We start from the raw sequence: 19,903 nt of genomic DNA, 5'->3' as shown, positions 1-19,903 counted from the left end.
AATAGCTTTTATTGATAAACAAGAAAAGATCCAGGAGGAGTTACAACTAGTGGTTCCGACCCAGCATCAACCTCCCAGCAAAGAAGCCCCTCTTCACCTCAAACAAAGCATAGATCACCCAACAATCTGATGTTTGTCTCTAGAAACCAACAACAATTCCTTACAATATGAAAAATTCCAGCCCCTGGATCTCTGGGATGAGGGATCCATATATAGATATCTATAAGGAGGATGAGTCAGCTTGTGATTTGATTAGTGTCTTCTCTCTGTCAGTTCTTGCTTCCACTTAGAGACTGAGGGCCTCTTACTCATCCTTGGTCGAATTCAGTGAGGCAAGTGTCACAGGAGAAGATTCTGGAAGCTTCCATTGCCTCTCCACCTCGCGGAATGACACTGCCATTTGTCATTTCTCGCCCCTCGCACCCTACAGAAGGGAGTTTTGAAATGCAACGCACCCTCACAGTGTATTTAGGTGCAATGAAACGCACTTATCCAGTGGAGCAGCTGAAATGATCTTGTTTTGACCAATTATGAGCAGTTTCTGCTGGAGAACTTCTGGGAGAAGCTGTAATCTGTTGACCTTGTTCCTTTAGGGGTTAGAACAACACTTTTAGGGACTTAGGAGCCCTTGGTTTATGGAAATTTCATGCTTGGAGTTGTAAGGCACAAAAATGTCTATAACACTACCCCTCCAAAGAAGTATACTTGCTCTACGTTGTGGAGAAGCCAAGGCTTGTCACAATACTCCCAAGCCTTTTCTAAGCCTAAGCCTAGCCAAAAGCCTATTCCATGAGTTATGTTATGTAGGTTTTAACCCTGTACAAAAATTACCTACATACGAATTCTAAAACACAGAAAATAAACAATGTGAGAGCATAACACATAAAACAGATATAAACAAAGATTTTCCCCTGGATCCCAATACCGGGACTACCAGCTTGATTTTTCATTATGTTCCTTTCAATGTTACAATACATATTTATACATGTCAAAGCATCCAATACCATGGACTGAAAACCATCTTGTCCAAAACCATGGATCGAAAACTGCGTCCAAAACCATGTGCAAAAACATGCACAAAACCATAGGTAGGTCTGCCCAACCTAACATAGGGTCCAAAACCCAAATTTTCCAAGGCGCTGTCCCAGACCCCATAGAGCGGGGTTACCTATACCCCTCAAACCCCCTGTAACTCCCCTCGCTATGCAATTGGCACAATGAAGGGGGGGGGGGGGGGGGGGGGGGCTCTGCCCCCCCTCTAAACCCCCAGTTAACTACGTTGGCTAGTCGTGGAAAGAATATAACACAACCCAACATAAGCCTAGCCAAAAGCCTATTCCATGAATTATGAGGTTCTATTTATAACAAAGGGTGGGGTGACCCTTGACATTATTCTTTATGACTCTTTGAATACCCTCACGATTCTTGAACTTATTTACAAGTAAATCATTACATAACATGATGAATTTTCACCTTCCACTAATGACACTTGGAGTTTAACTTACAATACATTTACAAACAATATTACATTTTCCTCATGTACCCATGTAAGACAAAATATGCTAGAGATAGCCTAACAAGACAAAACACTATGATTCTGAAGTTTGGGGAAAAACCAACTTGGCAACCTCCATTTGGTGCTTCTCGGTCATATATTGATGCCAAGATTGGTATTGTGTTATGATGTCCCCAAAGTGATTGATGGTGTCTTTCTGTTAGTGGAATCTTTCTTCCATGGCATCCGAGTATATGGTTGTGGAACATATATCCAACTCATTCTGAAGCATTTGTAGCATGGTGTTGACCATGACTGGGCCACCAATGTACTTCTGCATGTTATGCACATTCAGTTCCAAGTTTTCCCTGGTGGCCTCTCGTCTTAGTTTCTCCATGTACTCATTGATCTCTAGCCAGACTTGGTTCTTGTGTTTCACATTAGTGAGGGAACCTACACTTATTCACTCTCTTCCTTAGCTGCTAGTTGTTCCAGTTCATCAACCTGTATTGGTTCTATTTGCTCTGTCATTGCACCTTTCCTTTGTTCTTCTTCCTACTTATGCTTCTCTTCCTGTTCTTTCCTCCTCAACTTTTGTCCTTCCTTCAATTCTTGTTCTTCTTGCTCTGATCTCAGTTCTTCTCCCTGCAAGCTCTGCTTTTCTCTCTTCCTCTACTCCTCTCTCTGTGTCCTCTACTTCCTTTTTTCTTCTGCTACCAAAGATGCCTGCATGAATATTGAATCTTCTTTCACTCTGCAAATTTGTTCTCCCTTTATTATGTCAGTAAATTCCTCTTTCCTTGATCTTGTACTGGATTTCTGCCTTTTGGCATTGCTGCTGGACTTTTTGCCATGTTAGTTTTGACTCCTTCTCTATGAATAATTGAGTGTTTGCATATATTGGCGAGTAAGATGGTGCTTTCTCAACTGCTTCCCGAGTGCTTCTTTCAGCAGTATCTCTTGAAGAAAATCTCTTTGGTGTCATGGTACAATTACTGCTGGAGAGAAGTGCTTCACGAGTGTGGTACCTATGGGGCAGAAAGGACACTCATGGAAAGTGTAGAATTTCTTGTAGATTAACAAGCTCATGTGATGTACTAAAGCATAGGACAAGAATTTACTTTTACTTTCACCCAACGGAACCCAATATATCGATGAAAAACATATGAACAAGAAGAATATAAATCAATGGCACATAACATAATAAGCTTTTCTAGGGAAAGCCACTGCTCAAAACCCTGCCTATCTGTATTTCATTAATCAGAAATATGTGATAAGATACAAATCTTGTTCTCACAAGAACAATTTCGTACAAGTATGCTCAACTCACTGCCTCATAAGCGCGCTCTTAGCCAACTTCCACTGCCTTCCAAGCCCCTATGTCCTTGTACAATTCCTAGGATCAATAGCCTGTATTTAAAGGGAATTCATGCTTCCAAAACTACGCAATTGAAACATAGGTCCTTCTTTGATCGCATGCATGATATTTACAACTCAGTAAATCATACAACTGATAATACAATGTCCTTGTACTCTATTCTCAACTGGGTCTTTCTCTGAACTAAAATGCATGAGTTTCTCATGAGGGAATATTCAGTTAATTGGAGTAACACTTGTGGATGCACCAGTGCACCAACTAACTATTAGTCCTTATTAGTTCCACAAAGAGTTAGAACTAATTTAACTGACCATAACTCAATAAAATGAGTTATCTAATTACAACTCAATCTAAACTCATCCTCAATCCCAAAAATTTAGGGAGAACATATACATGAATACATAAATACTTCCAACTAAAAATTCCTAAGCTAATTAAGTTAATTAAACTTAATTAACTATTTACAAGTTTCTATGAGAATAGAATTCGATTTTAATTCATAGTTTAAATTCAAGGACAAATTAAAGTGGAATTTCTTGTTTCCATTTCTCAACAATCCTTCTCAATAAGAAAGGGATAATCTTTTACCCCAATCCTATCTCTGTGAAAATAGAATTTACATCTTGACAATGGCTTTGTCAAAATGTGAACATATTTCTCCTCCGTGGGAATGTACTCAAACAACATGATCTACCTCAATACACAATCTCTGAGATGATGATATTAGATATAAATGTGCTTGGACCTATCATGACAAACTTGATTTCCAGAGAGTTTGATACAACTGTGATTATCACAATAAATCACTGTCAGATCCATCTATTGACCAAACATACCAACCAGGATCTTCCTCATCCAAATGGCCTCACATGTTGCTTGACTTGCAACCATGTACTATGCCTCTGCCGAACTGAGTGCAACTGATCTATGTTTCCTACTGTACCAAGAAACTGTCGCTGATCCAATATGAAAAATCCCTCCTGATGTGCTCTTCCTATCGGATAGAATCCCTGCCCAATCTGTATCCATGAAGCCTTGAAACTTCACTCCCTATGTTCATTTGTACCATAATCCATACTGAGTAGTTCCCCTAAGGTATCTAAATAAATGATTTTCGCCTTCCAATATAGCTAGGTAGGCCTAACCATCGCTTGACTCAATTGATTAACTACATAGCATAAATCTAGTCATGTGTTCACCAAGTACATGAGTGAACCCACAAGCTGCCTATAAATAGTAGCTTCCACTACCTCTCCCAAAGTAGCATCCTCCTTCCTCCAGTTACTAGCTAGAGGAGTCTCCATAGGCTTGCAACTCTCCATGTGGAACCTCCTAAGTATCTCATTGGCATACTTGCCTTGAGACAAAAACAACTCCCCATCACCCTGCCATACTTCCATGCCCATAAAGTAATGCATGAGCCCCAAGTCCTTCATCTCAAACTCTCTTGCAAGGTACTCATTGCAATATTTGATCAACTGATCATCACCTGTCAGTATGAGATCATCAACATAAAGTATAATGATAAACAATTTACCTTCCACCACTATGTGGTACAGGTTCGCATCAACTTCACTCTTCGTGAATCCAAACTTGGTGAAGTAGGTGTCTATCCTGGTGTACCAAGCACGAGGTGCTTGCTTCAGCCCATAAAATTCTCTCTTGAGCTGGCACACATGCGACTCATGGTTAAAGGTTTCAAAACCTTCAGGCTGCTCTATGTACACCTCTTCCTTAATCGTGCCATTAAGGAAGGTTTTCTTCACATCCATATGATGTATCTTCCAACCCATCCACGCTGACAATGCCAATATAGATCTAATCGATTAGTACCTTGGAACAGGAGAAAAGGTCTCATCATAGACAATCCCATCTTATTAGAAAATGGAATCAAAGATGAATCTTTGTCCCGGAAACTGACACTTGTTGTTGGTATAAATGGGATTGGTTTTTCCTCTAGTGGCAAAACTGTTTATGAAAATTGTTGGAAATTACATGAGTGCTTATATTTTTATCTTGTAACAATGGGAATGATTTATTTATAACATAATCAAATTTGACCATATGAGAGAGAGAGAGAGGAGAGAGAATCACATGAAAATTTTCATGTGTTCCATATTTCAAAGGAAGAGGGATGAAATGTTTCTCCATGGTTTGCGACCTGTTTAAATAAGAACTGTTATATGGGCTTAGTTTGGTTTCTTTCTTTTAGTTTGAATCACAAGGTAGTAAACATTGTACAAGTAACAGTACATGTAGTCTTATGCCACTATAAAATGGTTTTAAACATTATCATTGACATGCATTTTGGACCTTCCATTGAAGGTGATCTTTATTTGTCTTTGCACCACTTGTTACAAGTACAGGAAGCTACGTAAGTAGACACAAACTAGTGCAATTATACAAGTAGCTAAGTAGAAAATTCAATTACACAATTTCAAAGGTAGTCACCCTAGTTTTGAATACCGCCCTCCAATCAGTTGGATAGAACTTGCAGCATGCCTTTAGCACCTTTGACTACTTGTTGAGCACATGGTTGTGCCTAGATACTTGTTAGTTGATTTTCCAAGTTCTATTTGTTTTGGTAGTAAAAAAAAGGAAAAAAAAGGCAGAGGAGACTTTACCCTATTCTTTTAAATGCAAAATAAGATTTGGGTAACATAGTAACCATCCCTAGTTAGATAAGTGGGTGTGTTACAATGTTTCCACAGACTCTGTAAGACAACATTTATAGGATATGTGATAACTTGCAATTAATCTATTTTTAGGACATCTGCAGTGTTGCATCAACTTTGGAATTTATAGCTCCATTGCTTCTAGGTTGTGAATTTTAACTTCATACTCTAGCTAGATTTCTCTTTTATTTTTCCTGTCATTTTGTGTCTAAAGATTATTTTGTAGTATAGCTAGTAATATTTATGCTTGCCTGGTTTAATATTTTTCATTATGTCAATGTCATCATAATTCAACCCCATCAGAATCCAGAAGATCACCAAAATTTTGAAATTGCTAACAAATCTCGTCTGATCTCCCTATGTTGGGATTCCACAAGCCTTTATATTTTTGTGCTTTTCTTCTCTCTTCAGTTTAATCTTAGCACTAAATTGTGAAATATGTTATCTGGTTTTCTCCTGTTTGTAGTCCCTTTCCCCCAGTTGGACCTTGAAGCATGTCAATCATATAGCAGAAAATTGATATGTATAACTCAACAATGTATACAATTAAGGCTATTTCTGACTTGAAGCATTTAGAAGACATTTCTAATTTAGAGGCTCTTCCTGGTCACAAATTCCTCTTCTCCTTCACTTGATTTTTTGGATGGCTCTAGCATCAAATCCTTGGGTGGTGTGCTTCGCAATGCAGAGGAAGCACATTTGTATAGCCATGAAAGGTAACAGAAAACAGAACTGCATTTATATGAAATTTCATAAACATTTTTTCAAATATATTCCTAACTTTTTTATTTTACTAAGTGTCTAGAAAATTTCAAAATAGACATTTGAAAATTTCCAGGGTGACAAATGTATCTTAACTCTTTTGAGTATGGCACAACCTATGATATGAAGGGAAATATCTTCATGTGTGACATGGGCAGGGCTACTAAATGGTTGTTTACCTAGATGTGCTAGCTTACATTTGTGGTATGTAGTTGGGAGCTAAATTAGGGTGCAAGCTATCACACACATAACTACAAATTTGTCATATTCTGACAGTAGAAAGCCTATCAGTTAGAGCAGCAAGTAAGGCATCTGAAATGAGCTTAGTGTTCTAACTGCTGGACTTGCTTCTCTAACTTGGTCAATCTATGCATTTGAGATTTTGTAATTTTCCAATAATAATATGTTCCCTAATTGTAAATTTCTTGCTACTAATTACAAAAGAATTTGTCTAATGTACAAATTGAAAGGAAAGTATGGGGAGAACCACCTTTTGGGAGAGGTCTACATGAGAAAGAAAATCTCACCAGAAACCTCAGTCTGCCATGACTTTTGTTTTCCTTTGAACTCTACCTTTGGGCATTGTCTAATGAGAATGCCTAGTGTTCTTGTGCATCTCAGGTATTCCCATCTTATTATGAATAAACCGTAACTGAATTTTTCATGGTTTTGATATTCTCCTTGTCACTTTCAGACCATAACTTCATAAGGACATGGATTGGGGAAAGGAAAAAGAACTTCATTCCAGTTCTGCTATTATGTATATACAAGGAGTAAGTGTTGTGATCTAACCCTGATTAAACAACATGATAATTTTGGTGTGGATTATATTTTTATTGTGTTTGTTTTAATGGTTAATCATATTAGAATATTTTAAAGTTGACTTTCAAAGCTTCCTTTGATTTTTATTTTTTCATGTTGGTGTGGCACTATATTTTGTTCAATAGGATGAAAATCCAGAACCAAAATTTTCATCATCTCAACTTCATATATCTGTTCCACAAGGTATTTTCTTTTCTACAAAATAGTCAGGATCCAATAATCTACAACCATGACTATCTAGATCTGGAAAAAGAGTAGGAGACGAAGTACATGATTTTTTGAGCAAGATAATTTATCTCACAAACAATCTGAGTTGGATAAAGTGAGTTGTTCTATTATGAACAATAATGCTTGGCCTAATGACAATTAGAACAATGAGTCCTACCACATACAATAGTCATCATATAACACTGAGCCTAGTAAGTAGAAAAAACATTCCTTTTAAAGCTAACAATTCCCATGATAATTCAATATTTGAGCATTCTCAAAATAATTACATATTCTCATCTGTAATACTTTCATTCATGCCAACAGAGACACGACTTGATGATGGGTGACATCTCACATGGAGTTAGGTGTTAGAAATCCTCAAGAAGGTCCAAACAATAATTTTATGAACAGTCAATAAAGGAACCAACCTTTGATTCTTGACAGGCTAGTGAATGGGTCTTTGGCTGGATATATCACATCAAATCAAGAAAATTCAGCTAGAGATGGTGAAACATTGGAGTGAAATTAGTCAAGCACGGGAAGCTTAGCAGGGCCTGATATACAATAGGGACACATTGTTGGTCAAGGTTGAATCATAGTAGGAACAATTCAGAAGGGGTGGAACATGTGGAAGCTCAGGTTAACTATGATTTTCTTGGGAGCCATCTTCTCTTGAAAGGTCAGCTTCAAGCAGGTCCACAATTCCATGGTACAAGGTTGCAACCAGGATTAGAAGAGTAGCTATGGAAACAATTTTCATATTAAAATCACGTGCAAGAGCTACAAAGACAACAACAAATTATGTAGCTAGAGTTGCATGCCCGACAACAGCAGGCTCAGCAACTAGAGCAGCAAGCAAGGCAACCACAATCCCAACAGTTAAGGCAACAAGAAAGGTAGGCACAAGCCCAGCTATTAGAGAAACAGGTAAGATGGAAGCAAGTCTAGCAGTTCATGTAGCAAGCTCAATGGAAACAAGCCTAGCAGTTAGAGCATCAAGCTCGGCAATAGCAAGCCCAGTAATTAGATCATCAAGCTTGTCAGCAACAATTCCAACAGTTACAACAACAAACTCGACAGCAGCAAGCCCAACAGTTAGAGCATGCTCAATAACAGTAAGCCCTGTAGTTAGAGCATGCTCGACAGCATCAAGAACAACTCTTAAAGTAGTATGTACGACACCAGTTGGAGAAGCATGCTCAACAACAAGAAGCGCAACAGTTAGAACAACACTCTGGGCAAAAAAACTATGTCTTCTTGTTGGATACAAACAAACTTTAGGGAACCAATTTTCTCCATCACCCTATCATTCTTCAATGCATAATGTGTCTAAATCTATGCATTTGGGTGGCTTGATGTCTCAGATATCCATTGAAAGTAATAATTTTATAGTGGCAGGATATCAACCCAACAATTCTTATATGGAATTTAGATAAATATATGTTCTAATTTTCTCACCCATTTACAAGCCTGCAGTGCTAATGAATTTTTTGTATAGAGGAAAGTGGAATATACTAAATATAGTAATTTACTAAATGTAATTGAATGTGTAAAATTCTAAAAACTCAGCAGTTGATCCAATGCGACACCATGGGTACAAAATCTGCACAGTAGGTTGCCACAGTTTAAGATAGGGCCAGGAAAGTCACATTTGATTGCAAATTAGCATATAAAACAGATAAGTTCAAGCTTCTTGTTGGCCCTTGAATGTATATTGTAACATTGAATGGAATAAATATTTTCTTTTGATATTAGGCTATTGTTTATAGCCCGGTAATAAGAAAGTAACAGGGCAATAAGTTAAACAGAAATTGTGATGAGACTTGATCTAATGAACATGTGAACTATATACTAAAATTGTACATTTTATGTACTTTACTACGCTTTTAAATTGATCCCTCACCCACTTCATTGTATTTTATTGTAAGATGTTGTCAACTTTGATCGCACTCCACACACTTTTGTACCCTAGATATAATAATGAAAACGAGTGCAAACTATGTATATAGTTCTGGCAATCTACTTTCAAGCTTGCCTTCTTGTGATTTTCTTGCATTGTTGATATTGTTCTCCTATCCAAATTATATCTCTAAATATGTTAACTTGATTAGTAAAAAAATTGGCTATGGAGTTTAGGCATGGTGTGCCAGATTTCACTGCCCTGTTTCTCTAACATGAAGGTCATCACTCAAGTTTCTCACCTTAAGGATGAGGATAAATGTCATAGCTTCCCAGTTTGTTTTCACTCTCGTTCAAGCAAGACGAGCAATACAATTGTATTTTTAACTTATACTCTGCACATTCATGCAAAAGTGATTGCCCATGACAGTGTACCCATCCTTAGCTCGTTAAAGCAAATTCACTTACAGAACACATCAACATTTGTATTTAATAGTCGAAGAACATTCTATCCAAGTAAAAAACATCACATGGAATGCTGAGAATCAGTGAAAATATGCATTTAAATATTTCATTGATGGCAAGTACGCAACACAATCATATTGTTTCTCACATATTCACTGTCAAAAGTTTTTCTATAAATACATTGTAATTACATATCAACTACAAATTACATCTGTTAAATATTTTTTTTCAGCTTTTGATTCTTCAGCTTCCCTCTTGATCTCTTTCACTTCATTTTCCTATTGATCTATTTTTTCTTCCACTCCCTTCAATCTTCACAAACCCTGTGATGCATCGTTTAACCTACAACAAAACCTTATGGGGTGTTTAGTCTTCTACATCTTGTTAGTCTGCAACCTAATCTTGTGGTACAACATGGAGGCCTCCAACTAACTGATCCTTGTCTGCTTTTATGTATGCAACCTGATGACCTAAAATCTAACATTGTGTTGTTTACACAGGATTATAACCCAATCTTGTAGTTCCCATAAATTATTTTAATCGACTGGCCTGATACCTAACCCTTTGGAGCTTGCAGAGGACAAAAACCTAACCTTTCCATTCTCAATTTTAATCCCATAATTTCCTGAGGTCTGGAATGAATCCTTAAGGGGCACAATATACACACAAGATGCTCAAAGAATGTAGAATTTTTATTGCACACATATCTTTGTGCTACACAATCTTATTACATCCTATGTTACTGGAGTGCATATTTTTCATGTGGTCCAAATGTGCCCAATTTGATCATGTGCATTGGAAATTTGGCTCTTAAGCAATAAATTGTGTGAAGTTTAGCTAGGATCATAATTCAAATCTGTCCACAAAAGGGAGTTTATATATATTCTATAGATGACAGGGAAGAATTATTATTACTACTGCTTTGCTTTCTTCAAGCATATTTTGTGTGGTCCTCTTTGGTTGTGTTATCACTTAAGAAATGATTTCCAAATTCAGAGCATCAGTTCTATTCCAAAGGATTGGTGTTAGCCTTGGTCTAGTCTTTCCATGGTTGCTTTACTGTCTAAGATCTAGAAAAGAGTCTTGTTGGTATGGTCAAATAGGGTCAACACTCCGTTCTTGCTCATCACTGGTCCCACATCACACATTATTTCCATGTGTCAAGCTTGTGTCAAGGTTTACATTTTACATTTGTTCCTAAGTCATAATGTTAGATGGTGGTTAAGTCACTTTTATGGTTTTTAGAGTCTAAGTGATAGGGTTAGAGTCTCATTTCCATCATCAAATAAAGCTCAACAACCTTGTTTTACACTTTATGGATCTCATATCATGTTTTGAAAGTCATGTGTTTAGCCATTTTGAAACTTGCTACGAATCCATGTTTTCATAGCATAGATAGTGTAAAAAATTAGTTTTTTTCGCTATGAAATCATTGAACTAGGAGTTTTCGTAGCATGCTACGAAACCCCTGAAGCAGCCTGTTTCAGCAGAAAAACTGTTTTTACTAGTCAACTTCCAGAAGGTTTCCTGAGCAGCTGAAAACTCAATTTTGAAAAATGAAAGAGGATTTCCTTCCTAACACACTAAAATACAAAAACCTCTTTCATTTTCTTCAAATTCATTCTGACGTGGGAGACATTTATGGTTAAACTTGAGCTATGAAACTATTGTAGGTGTTGTTTTTCTTCTTGTTTTAGCAGTCTTTTTCAAGATTAGTTTCTGGTTATAGGGAAACTTATTTTGGAATTTTTAGGGAGGTTTCTCTTCATCGACTCTCCAAATACAGTAACCTATCTCACTTTCTTCATAAGTGTTTTCATTTGGGAGATACTAAGCTTTCATTGAGACCCTAATTTCAGAAAACGGATTTTTCCTATTTTACACATGTTTTTCAAGCACAGATTCTGGACAGGTGGAGAAGTTTTTTAAAAAACCAATAGAGGTATGTGTTCTAGACATCATGGAATAAAAAAATCTCCTTCAGTTTTGAAAAATGTGTCACGGATGAGGAGATAAAGGCTATGTCCCACGTGCCAACTTTCAAGGATCCTAAACCTAAAAACAGGGAAACATGTTCCCTAATTTCTAGGGTTTGTCATCAGCAGTTAGGTGAAAATGTGGGAGGCTTCATCAAATTCAACTTCATGAGGTTGCACTTTTCAAATAATGCATTTAATTTTTATTTGAGGTGGTTTAGTCGTAATAAGGAGTTACACTCCTAGTTGTATTAGGTCTCTAGGACTGCTAGTTAGTTGTCAAAAGCATTTAAAGGTTTGTTTTATGGTAAGAATAGGTGTCACTGATAGAAAATTCGAATTACCCTAATGATGGAGGAAGGAATCCAAGCTTGTAATGAACTCTATATATGACAAGAGATGTAATGCACTTGAGGTTGGCAATTTTCAAAGAAACAAACACATTGTGCTATTGTATATGACTGTATGTTTTCAGGTTAATGCAAAGAGCTGCTTTCACTACTCAGGATTCAGAAAGGGTTTCAATGTTTGATTTTCCTCATGGCTTCCTTCATATACTTACTTGCAGTGGTATAGACACATGTTACTTAGAATTCATTTGATGATGCTCTAACTTCCTTCATGTCTTTGTAGGTTGTGTTCTCTATATTATATCTCTGTTTTGCTTTTATGTTAAAACCATCTATGTCCTGACTTCCATGTGAAATTGATCTTGCTATTGTACTGAAACACACTCTGACTCCATAGCCCAATGGAAGTTTGTTAATTGGTATTTCAAAGATTTATACATTGTTGTTCAAATTTTCCATAGAGTTAGCAATCTAATCTTCAAAGTAAAATCCTTAATCCAGTGAGAGAGCCCTCTCAGGTTGAGGAGGCTAAGCCTCAGCCAAAACTTTTGTTTGAAATAGTTACTCAAAGTATTCCTGATCATCAGCCTATCAGGGTGGATTCTTGTAATAACATTTTGGTGCGTCTGCCTGGAGCCTGAAGTCTATTCATTCCCGAAATCAAGAAGCTGAACTTCTGAAGGTAGGGGGAGCTCAGACATCTTTTTGAGGCTGCAAAACTACCATGGTGACTCCACACATCGAATAAGAAATTGGAAGGTGACTCCACTGCTAGAAGATCAATAGCTTGATGAAGTTTCAAAATGAGTTCCATTGCAAGAATGAATGCCAGGTATGCCCCTATGAATCGGTCTCATATCCCTGGTTTTCCAAATCCTATGCCAAAGGTTGATTGGTTAGAGGATCTTCCAATATTCAAAGATGAAAAGAAAGATAATGCTACTCGTCATTTGTCTAGGTTTCATATGCATGTACGCAGTCTTAAGGTTCAGTTCCCTGAAGATTGTCTCATGAGGATGTTTATGACTACTTTAGAAGGAAAAGCATGGTCTTGGTATAAAATCTTGGAAAATGGTTCATTATATTCTCTTGCTGATTTCCATGATGTATTCTATGACATGTATAAAGAGTGTCATCCCTCCTTATTGTTGGTCAAAGATTGTTGTAAACATTCTACGAGTTTTATTCAATATTTGTAGGATTGTTATGATGATGATGAGTTTATGGATGAAGATATTTTAGAGTCTCTTCATAACAATACATTTCAACACCAAGAAGAAAGTATAACATCCCATGAAATGAAGCATGAAAATTAGCAGGGGTTTACTTATGAAAATCATATTACATCCTCCGAGATTGATGTAGAGATGCAGCAAACTTGCCAGTCTTTTGATCGTAAAGAGTATCAAAATGATTGCAAAAACCAAGAAGAAATACTAGAAAAAAAAAATTATAACCCTCAAGCAGAGGAAAAGGTTGTTCATTTTTGTAATTCCTTGCAACAGCTTACATCAAAGAGTGATCATAATAATGAAGAAAGTTACATTGTTTGTGGGAATCATTCAGAAAAGCAGTTGGATAGCATATCAAATAAAGGTTGTGTGACTAAAGATCAGTTGTTAGAAGTAATAGGATGCTATGAGAATCATCAAACTAACCATGTGTCTTTTGACCCTATAGCTAACTACATGGAAAAGATTTATTGTTTAGGCTTCCAGTTATATTTTCATCTTGAAGAGCAGTTACACCTCATGCTTCCTTGGTTATTTCAGTATCTGGTTTATTTTTGCTTCAAGCATAGTCAAGAGATTCAAGTGTCAGATAAGATTGATGACTGGCTTCATTGGAAGTTTCATGTTCCTTGAGCTACAAGTGGAGATTGCAACTGATAGGTAGGTAGATGCAAATAAGCTCAGGGTAGGTTGACTTATCATCTCTTTTAGTAGGTGCAGTTTGAATTCTTCTTACAAATAATCATTAAAGGCTTGAGGAGGAGATTGGGTAGAAGTTTAGAGTTTTATTCTAGAAAATGGATAGCGGCACTGGAGCTACAAGTTCTTAGTGTACCACAGGGGCACACTATCCCAAGTGGAGCCACTGTTATCACTTAAGAAATGATTTCTAAATTCAGAGCATCAGTTCTATTCCAAAGGATTGGTGTTAGCCTTGGTCTAGTCTTCCCATGGTTGCTTTAGTGTCTGAGATCTAGAAAAGAGTCTTGTTGGTATGGTCAAATAGGGTCAACACTACGTTCTTGCCTCTCACTGGTCCCACATCACACATTATTTCCATGTGTCAAGCTTGTGTCAAGGTTTACATTTTACATTTGTTCCTAAGTCATAATGTTAGATGGTGGTTAAGTCACTCTTATGGTTTTTAGAGTCTAATTGATAGGGTTAGAGTCTCATTTCCATCATAAAATAAAGCTCAACAACCTTGTTTTACACTTTGTGGATCTCATATCATGTTTTGAAAGTCATGCGTTTAGCCATTTTGAAAATTTTTTGAAACTTTCTATGAATCCACATTTTTTTAGCGCAGACAGTGTAAAAAATTAGTTTTGCGCTATGAAATCACTGAAATAGGAGTTTTCGTAGCGCGCTACGAAACCCCTGAAGCAGCCAGTTTCAACAGAAAAACTATTTTTACTAGTGAACTTCCAGAAGGTTTCCTGAGCAGCTGAAAACTCAATTTTGAAAACTGAAAGAGGCTTTCTTCCTAACATACTGAACTACAAAATCCTCTTTCAGTTTCTTCAAATTCATTCTGAGGTGGGAGAAATTTATGGTTAAACTTGCGCTACGAAACTGTTGTAGGTGCAGTTTTGTCTTCTGGTTTTAGCAGTCTTTTTCAAGATTAGTTTCTGGTTACAGGAAAACTTATTTTGGAATTTTTAGGGACGTTTCTCTTCATAAACTCTCTAGCTACACTAACCTATCTCACTTTCTTCATAAGCGTTTTCAGTTTGGAGATACTAAGCTTTCATTGAGACCCTAATTTCAGAAAACGGATTTTTCTTGTTTTACACGTGTTTTTCAAGGACAGATTCTGGATAGTTGGAGAAGTGTTTTAAAAAACCAAGAGAGGTTTGTGTTCTATACATCATGGAATAAAAAAACCTCCTTCAGTTTTGAAAAATGTGTCATGGATGAGGAGACAAAGGATATGTCCCACGTGCCAACTTTCAAGTATCCTAAACCTAAAAACAAGGAAACATGTTCCCTAATTTCTAGGGTTTGTCATCAACAGTCTGGTGAAAATGTGGGAAGCTTCATCAAAATCAACTTCATGAGGTTGTAGTTGTTAAATAATGTATTTAATTTTTAGTTGAGGTGGTTTAGTCGTAATAAGGAGTTACACTCCTAGTTGTATTAGGTCTCTAGGACTGCTAGTTAGCTGTCAAATGCATTTAAAGGTTTGTTTTATGGTTAGAATAGGTGTCACTGATGGAAAATTCGAATTCCCCTCATGACGGAGGAAGGAATCCAAGCTTGTAATGAACTCTATATATGACAAGAGATGTAATGCACTTGAGGTTGGCAATTTTCAAAGAAAAAAGCACATTGTGCTATTGTATATGACTGTATGTTTTCAGGTTAATGCAAAGAGTTGCTTTCACTACTCATGATTCAGAAAGGGTTTCAATGTTTGATTTTCCACATGGCTTCCTTCATATACTTACTTGTAGTGGTATAGACACATGTTACTTAGAATTCATTTGATGATGCTCTAACTTCCTTCATGTCTTTGTAGGTTGTGTTCTCTATATTATATCTCTGTTTTGCTTTTATGTTAAAACCATCTATGCCCTGACTTCCATGTGAAATTGATCTTGCTGTTGTACTGAAACACACTTTGACTCCATAGCCCAATGGAAGTTTGTTAATTAGTATTTCGACGATTTATACATTGTTTTTCAAATTTTCCATAGAGTTAGCCATCTAATCTTCAAAGTAAAATCTTTAATCTAGTGAGAGAGCCCTCTCAGGTTGATGAGGCTAAGCCTCAGCCAAAACTTTGGTTTGAAATAGTTACTCAAAGTATTCCTGATCAACAGCCTATCAGGATGGATTTTTGTGATAACATTTTGGTGCGTCTGCCTAGAGCCTAAAGTCTATTCATTCCAGAAATCAAGAAGCTGAACTTCTGAAGGTAGCAGGAGCTCAGACATCTTTTTGAGGCTGCAAAACTACCATGGTGACTCCACACATCGAATAAGAAATTGGAAGGTGACTCCACTGCTAGAAGATCAGTAGCTTGATGAAGTTTCAAAATGAGGTCCATTGCAAGAATGAATGCCAGGTATGCCCCTATGAATCGGTCTCATATCCCTGGTTTTCCAAATCCTGTGCCAAAGGTTGATTGGTTAGAGGATCTTCCAATATTCAAAGATGAAAAGAAAGATAATGTTACTCTTCATTTGGCTAGGTTTCATATGCATGTATGCAGTCTTAAGGTTCAGTTCCCTGAAGATTGTCTCATGAGGATGTTTATGACCACTTTAGAAGGAAAAGCATGGTCTTGGTATAAAATCTTGGAAAATGGTTCATTATATTCTCTTGCTGATTTCCATGATGTATTCTATGACATGTATAAAGAGTGTCATCCCTCCTTATTGTTGTTCAAAGATTGTTGTAAACATTCTACGAGTTTTATTCAATATTTGGAGGATTGTTATGATGATGATGGGTTTATGGATAAAGATATTTTAGAGGCTCTTCATAAAAATACATTTCAAAACCAAGAAGAAAGTATAACATCCCATGAAATGAAGCATGAAAATCAACAGGGGTTTACTTATGAAAATCATATTACATCCTCCAAGATTGATGTAGAGATGCAGCAAACTTGCCAGTCTTTTGATCGTAAAGAGTATGAAAATGATTGCAAACACCAAGAAGAAATACTGGAAGAAATTTTTTATAACACTGAGGCAGAGGAAAAGGTTGTTCATTTTTGTAATTCCTTGCAACAACTTACATCAAAGAGAGATCATAATAATGAAGAAAATTACATTGTTTGTGGGAATCATTTAGAAAAGCAGTTGGATAGCATATCAAATAAAGGTTGTGTGACTAAAGATCAATTGTTAGAAGTAACAGGATGCTATGAGAATCATCAAACTAACCATGTGTCTTTTGATCCTATAGCTAGCTACATGGAAAAGATTTATTGTTTAGGCTTCCAGTTATATTTTCATCTTGAAGAAAAGTTATAGCTCATGCTTCCTTGGTTATTTCAGTATCTGGTTTATTTTTGCTTCAAGCATAGTCAAGAGATTCAAGTGTCAGATCAGATCGATGACTGGTTTCATTGGAAGTTTCATGTTCCTTGAGCTACAAGTGGAGATTGCAAATGATAGGTAGGTAGATGCAAATAAGCTCAGGGTAGGTTGACTGAGCATCTATTTCAGTAGGTGCAGTTTGAATTCTTCTTACAAAAAATCATTAAAGGCTTGAGGAGCAGATTGGGCAGAATTTTAGAGTTTTATTCTAGAAAATGGATAGCAGCACTGGAGCTACAAGTTCTTAGTGTACCATAGGGGCACACTATCCCAAGTGGAGCCACTGTTATCACTTAAGAAATGATTTCTAAATTCAGAGCATCAGTTCTATTCCAAAGGATTGGTGTTAGTCTTGGTCTAGTCTTTCCATGGTTGCTTTAGTGTCTAAGATCTAGAAAAGAGTCTTGTTGGTATGGTCAAATAGGGTCAACACTCCGTTCTTTCCCATCACTGGTCCCACATCACACATTATTTCCATGTGTCAAGCTTGTGTCAAGGTTTACATTTTACATTTGTTCCTAAGTCATAATGTTAGATGGTGGTTAAGTCACTTTTATGGTTTTTAGAGTCTAAGTCATAGGGTTAGAGTCTCATTTCCATCATCAAATAAAGCTCAACAACCTTGTTTTACACTTTATGGATCTCATATCATGTTTTGAAAGTCATGTGTTTAGCCATTTTGAAAAAAAATTGAAACTTTCTATGAATCCACGTTTTCGTAGCATAGACAGTGTAAAAAATTAGTTTTTCTCTACAATATCACTGAACTAGGAGTTTTCGTAGCGCGCTACGAAACCCCTGAAGCAGCCTGTTTCAGCAGAAAAACGATTTTTACTAGTCAACTTCCAGAAGGTTTCCTGAGCAGCTGAAAACTCAACTTTGAAAACTAAAAGAGACTTTCCTTCCTAACATACTGAGCTACAAAAACCTCTTTCAGTTTCTTCAAATTCATTCTGAGCTGGGAGAAATTTATGGTTAAACTTGCACTACGAAACATTTGTAGGTGTAGTTTTGTCTTCTGGTTTTAGCAGTCTTTTTCAAGATCAGTTTCCGATTACAGGAAAACTTATTTTGGAATTTTTAGGGACGTTTCTCTTCATAAACTCTCTAGCTACAATAACCTATCTCACTTTCTTCATAAGTGTTTTCAATTTGGAGATACTAAGCTTTCATTGAGACCCTAATTTCAAAAAATAGATTTTTGTTGTTTTACACGTGTTTTTCAAGGACAGATTCCGGACAGCTGGAGAAGTGTTTTAAACAACCAAGAGAGGTTTGTGTTCTAGACATCATGGAATAGAAAAACCTCCTTCAATTTTTAAAAATGTGTCATGGATGAGGAGATAAAGGCTCTGTCCCACGTGCCAACTTTCAAGGATCCTAAACCTAAAAACAGGGAAACATGTTCCCTAATTTCTAGGGTTTGTCATCAGCAGTCAGGTGAAAACGTGGGAGGCTTCATCAAAATCAACTTCATGAGGATGCAGTTGTCAAAGAATGCATTTAATTTTTAGCTGAGGTTGTTTAGTCATAATAAGGAGTTACACTCCTAGTTGTATTAGCTCTCTAGGACTGCTAGTTAGCTGTCAAATGCATTTAAAGGTTTTTTTTATGGTTAGAATAGGTGTCACTGATGACAAATTCGAATTACCCTCATGATGGAGGAAGGAATAAAATCTTGTAATGAACTCTATATATGACAAGAGATGTAATGCACTTGAGGTTGGCAATTTTCAAAGAAACAAGCACATTGTGCTATTGTATATGACTGTATGTTTTCAGGTTAACGCAAAGAGTTGCTTTCACTACTCAGGATTCAGAAAGGGTTTCAATGTTTGATTTTCCTCATGGCTTCCTTCATATACTTACTTGTAGTGGTATAGACACATGTTACTTAGAATTCATTTGATGATGCTCTAACTTCCTTCATGTCTTTGTAGGCTGTGTTCTCTATATTATATCTCTGTTTTGCTTTTATGTTAAAACCCTCTATGCCCTGACCTCCATGTGAAATTGATCTTGCTGTTGTACTGCAACACATTTTGACTCCATATCCCAATGGAAGTTTTTTAATTGATATTTCAACCATTTATACATTTTTGTTCGAATTTTCCATAGAGTTAGCCATCTAATCTTCAAAGTAAAATCTTTAATCCAGTGAGAGAGCCCTCTCAGGTTGAGGAGGCTAAGCCTCAGCCAAAAATTTGGTTTGAAATAGTTACTCAAAGTCTTCCTGATCAGCAGCCTATCAGGGTGGATTTTTGTGATAACATCTTGGTGCGTCTGCTAGAAGCCTGAATTCTATTCATTCCCGGAATCAAGAAGCTGAACTTCTGAAGGTAGCAGGAGCTCAGACATCTTTTTGAGGCTGCAAAACTACCTTGGCGTCTCCACACATCGAATAAGAAATTGGAAGGTGACTCCACTGCTATAAGATCAGTAGCTTGATGAAGTTTCAAAATGAGTTCCATTGCAAGAATGAATGCCAGGTATGCCCTTATGAATCGGTCTCATATCCCTGGTTTTCCAAATCCTATGCCAAAGGTTGATTGGTTAGAGGATCTTCCAATTTTCAAAGATGAAAAGA

Source organism: Pinus tabuliformis, chromosome 2_2 (genome assembly GCF_031772625.1).
Source record: "Pinus tabuliformis cultivar Carrire ecotype Pingquan chromosome 2_2, CPIR1, whole genome shotgun sequence".
NCBI classification, from domain to species: Eukaryota; Viridiplantae; Streptophyta; class Pinopsida; order Pinales; family Pinaceae; genus Pinus; species Pinus tabuliformis.
The sequence above is the reverse complement of the archived record's forward strand: the minus strand, read 5'-3'. Positions refer to the sequence as shown.